A 14,577-nucleotide genomic window follows, 5' to 3' on the forward strand; every position below is an offset into this window, starting at 1 on the left:
AATACTGTGCAGCTCAAGACACCGCCTTGAGGAACGCCATTTTTCTGCACATATCTATTGGAAAGTGCACTGCCAACCCTCCCTCGAAAGGTTCTTTCCGACATGTAGCTAGCGAGGGTGTTCAGCATGTTGCCGGAGACACCAAACGACTTGAGGTCCCTCAAGATGCCATACCGCCAGGCCATGTCATAGGCCTTGTCCATGTCAAAGAAGACTGTTATGCAAAACTGATTATGGATGAAGGCATCTTTTACATACGATTCCAAAGCAACCAGTTGATTGTTGGTGGATCTCCCAGCCTTGAAGCCAGCCTAGCAGCTGCCGAGAGGACCATTGTACTCTAAGAAGTACATGAGTCTCCTATTGATCACCTTCTCGAGCAGCTTGCACAGGCATCTTGTAAGGGGAATGGGACGATAACTTGAGGAAGAGGAAGGGTCCTTCCCCTCTTTCAGAAAGGCCACAACGATGGCCTCCCTCCGATACCCTGGAAGGCGCCCCAAAATTGTATATGTGAAGGAGGGTTTTAAGTGTCTCTGCGTGTAAGTATTGTATCATAGTGTATGTAATGTTGTTTGCGCCTGGAGCTGAAGGTTTACAAGTATGGAGTGCGATATTCAGCTCATGAAGTGAGAAGGTGGTGTTATAAGGTGAGTTCGACTTATTACTCTCTCGCAAGGACTTCTTCTCAAAGGATGCTTTATGTTATATGAAAATGTTGGTGTAGTGTGCTGAACTGGACACGTGTTGGAAGTGTTGTGCGAGTAAGTTAGGCTGGTCTTCCAGTATGTCCCCTGTTGTACTAAACAGGGGCATGCTGTGTGTCTGTTGTCATTTTAGTTTTCGTATTAGTGTCCAGACTTTGTGTGTGTCTGTGTATGAATTGATGGAAGTGAGGAAGGTGGCCCAACTGTTTTTTTTTCGCCTCACGACGCACTAGCTTCCCAAGAGCCTTGGCCCATTTAAAAGAAATGAGATTATCCGACGTGGGGTACCGGCGAAGGACACCCCACGCCTTGTTCTGGGCCTTTTGCGCCCGCCTACAGTCCTCATTCCACATGGCCTCCTTTGGTTGCGTGGAGCACCGGAGGCGTGGGGAATGGCCTTTTCGGCGGCGTCGAGGATTTCCGCCGTGATGAGTTGGGCGGCTTCCTCCACGTGTAGGTGTTTTGTGAACGTGGGGTGTAGTTTAGATGTTTCTGTGTATGTACTCCAGTTTACTTTTTATTCATTAAACCTGATATGGGAAGATGAGCTGCATGGGCCTCTACCTATATACGTTAGCGAAGGGGGGAAGTGGTCACTACCATACGGGTCAGTGCCCACGCCCCACTCAAGACATGGAAAGAGAATTGCAGAACCAATAGCCGAGTCAAGATGTATGTATTGTGTCCTAAGTTATGGCATGTGGCCTGTTTCTTCTTGGAAAGGCATGCTCCAGGTGATGTAAGAAACTTTTCTATCAGACGACCTCGGGCATGCGTGCGAGAAGAGCCCCAAAGAGCATTGTGTGCATTAGGGTAGCCTGTGATGATGTATGGTTAAGGCAGCTGGTCAACCAGCACCTCGTAGTCAGAGCACGAGAGTGCAAGATCGGGAGGGATGTAAATGGAGCACACTGTTATCAACCTATTAAATATTATATTCCGGATGGCTACAGCCTCAGGGACAGTGTTCAAAGTGACAGGGCGGCATGCTAAGGATATCCGGGCGACAATGGCCACACCGCCAGAAGAGTGTGTGCAGCCAACCCCCCCATTCCTGAATACCTTGTACCTATTTAAGAAATTTGTGTGATTGGAATTCAAATATGTCTCGTGAAGACACATCACACTTGGCTGGTTCGAATGCAATATCTCATCGACCTCATCAAAAGTTTTAAGGAGGCCTCTACAGTTCCATTGAATAATATTATCTCTTCCCATTGTGTGTGTGTCTTTCGGGGCTGTTACTCTAGGATTTGGCTTTTTGGGCCTTTCTGTTGGCTTGGCCGTCGGAGGATGCTCCTTGCGGTGCGTTGCAGGCAAGAATGACGCGACATCCATCTCATCGTCAGATTTCCTGGGGATGCCCGTCCAACCGACCCTCCCCCCCCCCCCCCCCCCCCAGGACTTGGCCCCCCTTCCGCAGCCCTTCGTTTGAGCCGCCACCGCCGCGGGCGTCGGGTGCGCCAGAAGTGGCACGGGAGGTGTGGTGATGGTGGTAGCCGATGCGGGTCCCCCGGTCTCCATCCCCTCGGCACCGTCCAACGCACTGATGGACGGGGAGGCTTGGGGCGGGAGCGGCACCGGTCTCGACGGAAGCGGTTGGCACCACAACAGCTGCTACATCAGCAAGCGGCGTGGTGACGGGTTGGGCTGCCGGAGGCAACCCAGCGGTGGTGGGGGAGGGACCAGGTCAGACTCGTTGAACTTGGTCCCTGGGGAAACCAGAAGCCGCTCCGCTTCCCGGCGAGCTGAGTCGGCGTACCTCCCCAGGGGGAAAGAGGCGAACCTCTTCCGCGCCTCTGGGAAGGTGATGTTCTCAGTTACCTTTATGGTGATTATATTTTTTTCCATTTGAAATTTTTCGCACTTGCAGGAGTAGGCTGCATGCGGCCCCCTGCAGTTCACACAACAGAGGATGTCGGATGGACAGTTGTCGCTCGTATGATCATGCGCCGCGCATTTGGCACAGTTCGTTCGGTCACAGCAAGAGTTTGTACCATGTCCGAACCACTGGCACTTAAAACAGCGCCGCTGGTTCGGGACGTACGGAGGGAGTGAACAACAGATAAAACAAGCATTTATGTGTTGTGGAAGAACTGCGAAGTGAAACGTCAAGATAATGTGCTTGGTGGAACCTCCTTGTCGTCTCTGCGGATAGTGATGCGTCTCACGGCAGTGACGCCCTGATCCTTCAAGCCGGCAAGGAGATCCGCATCCGTTTCGTTTAGCATATCTGTCTGAGATATCACACCCTGTGAGCTGTTGAGGCTCCGATGGGGTGTGACCGTGATGTCTAGATCAGCCAGTCTAGTGTGAGCTAGAAGCTTTGTGGACTGCTGCTTGGCATTTATTTCGATGAGGAGTTCACCAGACCTTTGTTTTTGGCATTTATACGATTTTCCTATTATGGCTTCAAGATACTTTGCAATCAAGAAGACTAATGATCTGGTTCAGGAAATATTAAAGATGGCAGTGGGGGAAACGATACTTCGGCGCGGCCCCTGTTAGGGGGCGTATCACGTTTTTTTTTTTGGGGGGGGGGGGTTAGACAATACCATAAAGCATAGTATAAAAGCAGGAGACGGGGGTACTTTCTTCGTCAGCCTTACCCTGATAGCTGAAGAGGTCCCGGAGCTCCTTGCTTGGTAAACAGACAGGGAGCCCATTCGTCGGAGCTTGAACTAGGCTCCGACGGTCACCGTTTGAGGTTTGTACCTTTTACCTTAAAACTCATTACCCCGGTTGGTTACAGCGTATGGGGGCTCGGGGTTCGCGGTGTCGCCAACACCGTGACCAAGATTGATCAAGGTGCCCAGTACGGGGTGTAATACAATCACAACGCGAAGTTTGCTACAATGTACAGATTTGACTCTACGTCATCTCAAGTTAAAGCTTTTTGAAATAATACTTTCAATAAGGCGAAATCTCTGAAAATGCTTCACAAATTGTCGCTGTTCTAAATACTGGCGAATAAGACGTTTATCCTTCTTTTACAAACCAGTTTCAATAATTATTTCGCGAGGCTGCGTGGAAACGATTATGCTGATGCACAATTTTGTGCAGTTTGCATTTGAAGTTGAAGTTCTTTATTTCAGTCAAGTACAATAGCTCAGGAGGCGGGAAAAAGCCATTTTACTCTCGGCTTGGCGGAGCTCCCACCCCCCGCGGCATAATCAGAAGGGATGAGGCAGGTAAAAAAATAAGCAATACAACCATGCAAGCAAACACGAAGCAAGCAAACAACAACAAAAGAATCACAAAATGCAAGCACAGTGAAATATGTATTTAACTAATTACATCAAATCGGGGCGTTCGTGTCGCATATTAAAAACATAAAAACATATTCCGGAGGGTATTGTAATACGTAGAGCGAACGAATAAATACTCGTAATCATGTTTGCTTAGCGCTAAAGGCAAGGATAAGATACGGTTTGAAGACCGTAATTAGTCCGAGCAGATTTTATATGCCAGTGTTTATGGTGTCGTGTTTCATGGGAAATTAAGTTCTGGTGTAAGCTAGCACTCTCAGACAGAAATGTAACATTGTTTTTATTTGAGTTCTGTATAGTTGGAGAAGGTGGAAGTCGTAAATGTGATTGACATTCATAACGCGCAATTTGAAAAAACAAGTTACTGGCAGGCGATAAAGGAGGAACACGAGAAATTGTCCGTAAGGCATGTTTCTGTAATACTAGAAGTGTGTGCATATTTGTGGCGGTTGTGGTCTCTCAACCTAAGTTACAGTAGTTGAGATATGACTGAAATTGTGCATGGTAAATCATAGGTTTAGTTTTCGTTGGTAGCATTCCTGGCACCTTAAGAATACCTGGGCAAGGCTTGTCTCGATGTGCCCAAAATGGCTTTCCAAGAGCATAAATTCGTTGAACCTTACACCTAAGCTTTTTGCAACATTAGCTATTTAAATTACATCATTCGCAATCCTGAGGTGATCAACAATGTGGTACGTTTTGTTTCTAGGTGTAAAAAATTGCTTTGACTTTCAGTGAGTTCATGTACAGTGAATTTTTCAAGGACCATTCCTGGAGTTTATAAAACAGAAGCTAAGCCTTACGTACCAAACAATAAGCATCAGCATCAGAACCCGTAAGAAATAAGCTGGCGTTATCATGAAGTACACTCTAAACTTTTTTTCCTCCCACATACTCCCTACAGGTTCTTTTTCGCCTGTCCTCTATTGGTCCTCCTTGTAGGAGTTTTTTTACTACATGGAACAGGGAGGTTTTGTTTACCTCCTCAAAACAGGGCGTTTTTAGGTGATAGAAAGGAGGTATTTAGGGAGTGTTTAGAAATGTGCGGGAGAATAAGGGTGTTTTTAAGTGATGTTTATGGAATTTTTAGGCGGTTGAATAGGAGCCTATTATGGCTCCCTATGGAAGTACTTATGTTATTTTAGGGGCGTTTTTAGGAGGTTCAAAAGAAGCATTAACTTCTTTTGCATGGAGTTTTACAAAAGCTTGGGGAGTTTTGTGGGCCTCGCCAGGGGAGTTTTTAGAAGGTTCAAGGGAAGCATTTATTTCTTTTGAAAGGAGTTTTACGAAAAGTTGGGTGGTTTTGTAGGCCTTCCGAAAGGCGTTTTTTCAAGGCCACAAGGAAGAATTTATAGTTCCCTGCGGGAGTACCGATTTCAGACGGTTTTTCTCGGTTTCAGGTTTATTTCAAACGAACTTTCGCATAAAAGTTTACATTGTACATGGTGTACACAAGGAGGTTCTGAAATAAGAACTTAGGGTGACCTCCTATAAGAAAGCACAAATGGTACGTTGCTAAATAACACGCCAGTTAGGAATGGAAGACAGTAATACAATGCTAGTTGAACAAACCGTAGAAACAATATTACTACAAGAACTGGAAGTACGCGAAAAACAAAGATAGGCACAAACACAACCGCATGGTAAGTGAAATCATTATATAATACTAGCGGATCGAGAACGCGTCAGTGCTTATCAGAACTTATCAGTACTTACACAAAGTGAAAAAAATGATTGCAGTGGTTTACAACAAAAAAATTCAATTGGTGGTGAAATTAGCGATAGCTGTGTAACGATTTGATATTGAAAGGTAACGAGCATTTTGTAGATGGTAAAGGCACAAGAGATAAATGATGTAGGAGACAGATAGCAATGAGATGGCTATGGAGAAATGAGTAATATAACGAACGAAAAATATGCTGCGGAAAATACCAGTGCGTTTTGATAGACACAAATGCGCCAAAAAAAGTTACCTAGTCTGACGGGTTAATTGCAAGGATATAGAACAGAATGGGTGGTATCGCGACAGCTTTTTTAGAGTGAGAAGAAGCAGCCATGAAATTCTTGTTTTCCGGATAATTCTAAGCTGATTCATTTGGCACCAGTTGCCAACATTATTTAGATACTTCTTATAGTTATATTAGTTCGTTATTATTATTGCTTCACTAAAAGATAGCTGTATTATTAGCATACAGAAGGGCCCATCAAAGATCCCCTGTTCAGTAAAAAAAGCAAAAGCAAAAGTCAGAAACATAATACGCAATTCTTTTTTACTACTATCCAATGATTACAGGATTGAAAACAAATAAAATATTAGTGAGCGATATTGATGCGATATAAGTTAATTATATTTAAATCCTTCACACGTGGTTTGGTGCTGGCAAGGTCCAAAAAGGCATGTTCCACCAACGTTAGAGCTCTGTGTGCCTTCTTGGGATATTGAATGTAGAAAACCCAGAACGATGCAAACAAACTACACAGTCCTCCCAGTAAAGATGATGCAGTCAAGACACGCTGGCCGTCGATGTGAAGGCTAACTTCCCCGTTCACGGAATGCACGCAGGGAGTCAAAGGAACATATGCCTATAAAAGCAAAAAAAAAAAGCCCCACACGTAAAATTCAAAACAGACACTATGGTTGAATGGACTTAATAATTCGGTACAGTAATAAAATTGTTAGGCCAGGTTCCCTGCGTATTTGAGTACTTAAATTAGGAATGCAAAGGCTCCATAAAACCAAGTGCCAGTACATTAACCATCGTGGCTTTGCAGCAATAAAAAAGATATTACTTCCGCACAAGTTTAAATGACAGTGAAGTTAAAATGCAAGTCTCTCTAGGTTGATAGATTAGCTCACGGAGGACACTATTATACCGCTCCTACACCTAGCTTTTTTTTTATAAGGTTGAAACTAGCAAAAACATGGTTTCACAAGAAGAGCTTAAATGGCCTTATGCACGCAACTTCTTTCTTGGCTGCCGCTGGATGGTGCTACTCGTTCATACTTGGGGTGGCAGTACCGCTTTCCAAGGGACCATGCAAGCTACGCACGAGAAGATTGTTCGACGCCAGCACTTGCGGGGCCTCAAAAGGCCAATGTTTTTCTTAAGCGTAAATACTGATCACGGGTGCAATGGAGAAACATGTTGCTTAGTGGTCTCGAACGGCAAATGACAGCGGAGTTTGGGAATGCATGAGCGATTTGACACAAACTGACCAAACTGCTTGGTACGTGGTAATGTTGTATTCAGTTGCTTCTATACTGCTATAAATGACCGTTGCTTCACTTGCTTCCAGTTTATCCTGATGCAAACAGCGACTGCAGTCGTGTTTGCGTCACGTTTCATGAGCATTTGAACAGCGATTTCTGAGCACCTAAGGCATCTTGGCACTAAATGAAGGCTGAAATGGCTTTGGGGAGGTCCGACTTTCGTTTGAAACCAACTTGCTGGTTGCCTTCAGTGACCCTTTAAGAACAACAAGTTACCCTTATGACTCATCACTGCAACCGATTGGTCCTCAGTGCGGTGCAGTGTGTGTTACTGTGAGTATTTTCAACGTGAAACGAGCCGTTCCTGTGATTTGTAGGACTGATTCTGCTATTAATTACTTAAGCGACAACAAATTATTTATTTTTTTATTTATTCAACTATGGAAGAAAACTATGCAAGAAAAAAAACTATGCAAGAAAAAAATCCCGCCCTCTCCACGAAGTGAATGATGATGAGAGGGGCGAAGCTAAAATGCTTATCAGCAGGCAATGTGACGCATTAGGTGCAAGCTGCTTTCATAGTGTGTGCATTGACATTAGGATATGGCCCCCGGGCAGAATGATGTGCTGCGCAAGACTTCGCCGTACCTAAAAGGACAGGCAACTCATTTTTCGAAATGAAAGGTTTTCCATTGAAACACCTTAGGCCGTAACGGTTTTCCTGATAGGGACCTAGAACATTTGAGAGTGGTAAGAGGACAGCAAGTTGGTTTCAAATGAAACAAACCTTCCCATAGCCATTTTAGTGTTAATGTGCTTCCGAAGGATGCTTTAATTGCTAAAAAATCTTTAATCAAACAATGCATTTCCTGCATTTCCTTCGCAGCAGTTTCATGATGCAGCCCCTGTTTGCATTAAAATAAACAGGAAGTGAGCCAGGCAGCTGTGATGTATGGCGGTAAAGGGCAACTAAATTAAACGTTACCATGTACCAAGAGGTTTCGTCACTTTCAGCTACACCAGTCGTGCATCCCCAAACTCCCATGTCTTTGGCTGCTCTAGACAATTACAAACAAATTTTTTTAAGGAACCCATGATCATTAGTATTGACGCTTTGTTAAAGAAAAACATATTACCATTTTGAGGCCCCATGAATGTTGAAGCCGATCTAACAGTGGCCCCCACACAACGCCTCCCACAGCCACACAGCCATTCTTAACTTGTGCCGAGTAGACGCGCATTTATGACCAGTCTCAGCAGCCGTCTCAGCTTGAAATGTAACCACAGAATTTGTTGAATCATGTTTCTAAGCACAAAAGTTTCAATTGTATGGTATTCTCGCAACATGTCGACTGTACCAATGACACCTGATATTGACAGAGAGACGACTTGCCCCTAGGAGAGGAACAGGAGGAGTAAGATCGCTACGCTCTAAGAGAGATAGTGACAGGTAGTGTCTGTTTGCTCGTTAGTTTCATGAGAATCAAAATCACGACAACAGTTTTGTTGGGTCAGTGGCTGATGAGCAGGCGGCTGATTACGATGAATATGACTAGCCTGGTTATCTCTCGAGATGCAGGATGGCAATTATTATTTATCTGGATGAAAAATCGTGATACCTCTTCAGCAACGACATCCCTTTCCTAGCAAACGACTGTTCTTTTGAGCCATTATTGAGTGACCAGTCAGCAATCTCCAGCTGAAGCCCAGAATCTATGCTTCAGATACTGTTGTTTGTGGTATACTTGTATGAAATAAATGACTGCATTTTTGTTCCGCCTAGTAATGGCAATGCTTTAGCCATTTGGAATAGTCGGTGTCAACTGCCCATCACGTTCGTCGCAGCAAGGCAAATCAGTCTACCAGTTATGCTAAATTTAGCTAACAGCATCGTTTTAACTCTCTGCTGCACTTAGTTCTTTCCGCCTTTGCTCAACTGTTACCTAAAACTTACCTCGGTCAAAATGGCCTCGAATGAATCACCACGTCGACAATGAATGCCAGCAAGGCCCGAATTCCATCCTCTGCAAATGTTTTCAAAGGCAGTTTTGTAATGAGACTAAATTTCATCAAAATGTTCTACTTGCAATCGTGCCAGGTTATGTACAGAGAGAGAGAGAGAGAGAAGCTCTTTATAAAAGGAGGAAAGGCAGAGAGGTTTGCCAACATGGGTACGTCGACATGCTACTCTGCAGGAAGGGGAACGGGGAAAAGACAGATGAGTAGTAAAAAGAAGAGTAGTAGTTGAAAGACGGAAAAAAAAGAGAGGGTCATATAAAGGGACATCCGGCGTAGCATAGACTGACCGCTTAAGGGGGGCTATAAAGTCTCGGTGACGCCAATATCTTCAAGATACCGAAATAAAGCATCCAGGACTTTCCGTTGAGATGACAGAGAATGCCATGGTCCAAGTAGCAGGCTCAGCGTAATTGGTACAGTAGAAAACAAACACAGTGGCTTGTCATATTTTTAAAAAGCATGACATCGTCAATTCCTCTTTCAAAACTAAACTCCATATCGCTGATCTATAGCAGAATATAAAAAAAGAATGCACCCATTGCTGTGCTTGCTTGAAATACTTTCTAATACAAAGATAGCAGTTTTACTGCTCATGAAAAGTCTTAAAGTTCCTAAAAAGCCGCAACGAACCTTCTAAGCAAGCAAGCAAGTCGGCAGGAAAGTGAAAATATGTGAGTATCTATCAGCAACAGAATGCAAGGAAGCAAGCCATCAAGTACTCATGCCAGCAAGAAGAGCACGTTTTAGAAGATTCGTTAGAAGCTCAGGTGTGTTAGTAGAGACAGCATGACCCAGCCTGCCTCTACTAACTCCCAACTCCCACCCAAAAAGAACCCAAGCCTGAATTAAAACCCACACACAGCGATACCAGATGCCTAGTGCTCCATATTGACTAAGCTGTGGGCACATGCACAACCCCTCAGAGATAACATATATACATGCCAAGGCCTATCCAATGTTGCACATTGCTGTTTACTTGTTCACCTTTAGCACTCCGAGGTGCCTATCCGAGGATTTCTTGAACAATGCTTGTGCAGTAAGCATCCCTATAGTAGGCGCAAATATCTGATTACCAGCCAATGCATTCCTTCAGGCAGCAAAAGCAATCACAAATGTGTGGTCGTGCAGAAGCTGGTCTGCTACTTCACCCTGCGAAGAAGTGCTTCTCATACTTAGGTTTTAGGCCTCATGATAAAATATTCAGTTTATTTTAAATCCTTAGCACCTAGATCAGGAGTTCTCAACTATGAATGTGCTGTGGAGCTTTCTCAAGCTTGCAAAACAATGGAGGGCTCCACGATGAACTATATAGATTTAATTCGTAATGTAGAGGAATTCGCAAATGCAGCTGAGGTCTCCCACGCAATTTAATGTCTGCCTTTTGAAGCTGACTTCTATGCTGATGCATCTCAAATTGCCAAAAGATTTGCTCTTGCAACTAACAGTTGCCCGAACACTTATATGCTGCTTCTTGTGTGTCTGGCTTTTTGAACAGCTGGCACGTTGTGCAAAAAGCCAAGTTCCCGGACACTACAAGAATTTCTAATTAAGCAAGGCAGAGAAAAAGAACGGCAAATGCACAGCCCTTGAAGGTGCGTGCAAGACATTTTTCCATGATTTTGTCCCACGTTTGGATGCTAAAAAAAGTGCAGCGCTGCAAGTATGCTGTGAACTGATACCGTGATTCATGTCTATTATGGCCTGACAATTCCTGCCGGGCTTGTTTGAGACAAACGTGCGTTATCATTTTCGACGTTGCATGTGGTTCTTTCAGAACACGTGCAAGTTTTTCTGTTTTTGACTCAAAAACACTTTGGTATTGCATGATTTTGTTAAGTGCTGTTTCTTTCTTTAGGATGCCAGCTTGCATCTATTCAAGTGAGTGGGCAAACAGTTAAAGATGCAAACCCTCACACTGCCTCCCCCCTACCATGGTGGCTCACTTTCATGGAAAAAGTGCAGCTTCTGCGAGCTGGACGGCTGTTGCGAGCCGTGGCAATACTCACTTCTGCTGGAGGGGCCACCCTCGTTTCCAAATGTAGCTTTGCCTTGTACAGCACAGCCTACCATGTCTTGACATCTATGAAGTCATTCAACTCGATCATGTATCATGATCTGCAGAAGAAAATCGTGTCAGAAAATAATGAATTCATGCCGGACAGGCACACACTGTTTCAGTTATACTTGCAGATCCCTCCACCTTTTTTTCTCGTGGTTTTACTTCCAAAGCTAATGTGTTACGGCTTGTCTCATCAAGTATGGTCATCTGTCATAACACAGCTAGTCATACAGGAAAGTAATTCACTGGGTCAGAAAACACTTTCTTTTTTTTACAGTAGTGATAAAATAGGCGACTCAGTCATCCGTATTCCGACACCTTAATATTCTGTGTCACCATGCTGACAAGCATGATTGGTGCATAAGGTCATTTGTAACCGCAACCGTTACTGCAGCCTTGTTAGCTAACGTAAACCTCGTTCATGGCACCAAATTACGTATGATTGCATGGCAACAAAAAATACAGTTGAAATGGAAACACTATTATCGCAAACTTACCAACGCTGCAGGCCACACACACCTGCCTTAGTTAAATTTACCGTGATTGTAGAAATTTCCGTCACGCAAAACCACAGTGCATTTTTTGGAGCTGCAAGCTCCATGTCAAAATCGAATGTCAGATGATTCGAGCACTTTTTGTCTATGGTCTTACTATGTATTATGACATAAAGTTATATAATCAAAAGAGTGTGTGCATTGTTCTTCTAAAAAATGATATTCCTTTTTATGCCCGGCAGACTTGTGTCATGCTACGGCAAACTCGGTTCTCTTCCATAAGGGCATGAATTTTTGTTTTTAATTACGTGGCCTTAGCTGGCGACTGACAGGCCCCGATTGTATACCGACTCCTCATTATCATCCGAAAGGGAATAAAAACATTTCGGGTTCGAACCACGTCGCCGTCGTGGACCACACTATGTGCATTTAATCGTTCGATAGGCTCATAGCATCTTTTACGCACGTCACCGATTCCTTAATAGAGTGCGCGGCTAGAAGATGTGAAGAGTCGACTCAAACGAGCAAACAACCCCACCGAATCTACAAGGCACAGGTGTCGAATGGGGTGGCCGACCAGAGCGGTAAGAATGATTCAGAGCCTTGAACGCGTAAACAACTAATAGACCTATATTTGGACAGGCAAACCACCAGGAGCGTTAACAAATAGATATTACAAAGTAGAGCAGTTAACTAAAAAGAACACGAACAGTTCGACGCATATGAGAGACAGAGTCCTACAATATTCACCGACCGTCCCGGACGATGCGCTGCTGTCGGAGGCGATTCGGCTACCTGTGAAGCGTGGCTTCGTCGTAGGACAGGCCGTCCGAGACGATCACGGTGATTCTAGCCCCGGGAGTACGTTGGAGTCCTGCAAGGCTTGCATTACGCTTTCTTTTAAATATGAGCGCCCTCTTTCCCGACCTCTCCACCTTCCTTCCCGCTTCCGTCTGACTGCGCTGATTTTCGCAACACGAAGTAACCGCCACGTTGCTTTGAAACGACGCCGCGCGCGACAAACGATTTTATCGCGAATGCCCTGTTACAAACCGGCATACAAAAGAATGCGAATGCATACCCCAAAACCCACAAACAAGAAATATAAAACGAGTGTGCGCTTTTTTCTTTGCCCGCGCGTGTACGTGCTGTGTGCGGCACGGGTACCCGGGTACTTCGCTATTAACCCTATCCAACCGTTTGACAAGCGCATCGACTGATGCCAGACCACTTACCAGCGAGCTGTCCGCAGCTGTCGCCGAATCCAAATGCTGTTAGGGGCCGTTCCTCGTGTGACAGGGGCACATGAAAATCTTTCCACCAAATGGCACTACTATACCCGGTTACAACTCAAGAACGGCACCACCTCATGTAGTGTATCCCTCCGCCAAAGCGCCGGACCCGGGACGTCAGTGCGCGCGCGTTTTGAAAGGGGTTTGCTATGAATGCGTGATATCGTCTGCCTTGTCTCACGCAGTTTATTTGTCGTCACAGGAGTCGTTTATAAGCATATTAAGTCGAAAAATTCATGGGAACGGCTCACGTCATGTTCAAAATATTCCCAGTAACGCCCTACTTGCGCCGCGCGGGGAAACATCCGGCTACGGTGATAAGGCACAGCGGCAACTTCCGGTGTCGTTCTTAAGTTGTCACGGAGTATAGTCCTTCTCAAATAAGAAAAAACGAAGGCCCAAGACGAGGCTTGAAGCTCTGGCCGCACAGAGCCACCGGCCGCGCTGCGTTGATAGCACGGAGGTTGTTTACATCCGGGCAGCAAGTCGTGCGTGCCGCCAGGGCAAGTTGAGTCGCTGCAGTCGGGTGCGTTGGCGCACTGGCACGAGAATTTAAATGGTCTATATATGCGGAAGCAAGCAAAACAGATGAACATTGCAATTGTTTGCAACGGCGAGAACTGTCTCTTTGTTAGCAGCAGAGTTTGACAACACCTATCGCCAAAATAAAGAGATTGCAACAACACGGCCGCGCTGTCTGCCTGTGATCGCGCTGGCTGAAGCATCTATACGGGTATACGTACGGTATCGGTTTTGTAGCTGCATGCAACCGTCGCGTCCTGCTTACTCGTTCTGATTAGCATTAGGCCACGGTTGAAGTGCTGATACACGGAAACAACACAAGACTAACATGGCGACCGCCGGCTTGAGATGATTACCGCCGATGGGGAGTTTATTGTGGATGTGGTACTATACAAGGAAGCGAACGCCATCTCACAAATGGTGTTATTTTGTTCTAAATCCTCTCTTTTGCAACACGGATGGGCAACGGTACTACCATGGAGGTTCGTCCACTTTTTTAAACCATGTCTAGGAAGTACATTTTGCTATAGGTACTTTTCATGGCACATTACTTGATTAAAACTTCATTTCCGGCTTGTTTGCGTTTACACTGTATGAAATACAGAACTTGGTCATTTATATACAAACTTATGCAAAATTACAATATTACAAAGCAATGGTACAAGGGTGCTTCAATGAGGAACGCCGTGGTTTAAAGCAGAATAGCTTAATGGATGATTGCCAATAGACACATACTCACGGAAAGATACTTCAGCCCTAGCATCCAGTGTGGCATGGAGCATGCAGCGATCGTTTTGGGCAGACGCATCCCGTCATTACGCGCCCCTGCAATCTATCGACCCGCAGTGTAATTTTGAAATTCCACCTGGACGATCCAAGCATGATTAAGCCGTACTCCACCGTATGCGGTGGAATGTCGCTTACACGCCACACTTCTGTGACAAGACCCACCAGTCCACCTCGCCTTTGTGCCCACAGTGTGGTGTGCGTCAAGATCTGCAACA

The sequence above is a fragment of the Haemaphysalis longicornis genome, unplaced genomic scaffold, assembly GCF_048455015.1.
Source record: "Haemaphysalis longicornis isolate Haplotype H1 unplaced genomic scaffold, Haemaphysalis longicornis Haplotype H1 scaffold_8, whole genome shotgun sequence".
NCBI lineage: Eukaryota > Metazoa > Arthropoda > Arachnida > Ixodida > Ixodidae > Haemaphysalis > Haemaphysalis longicornis.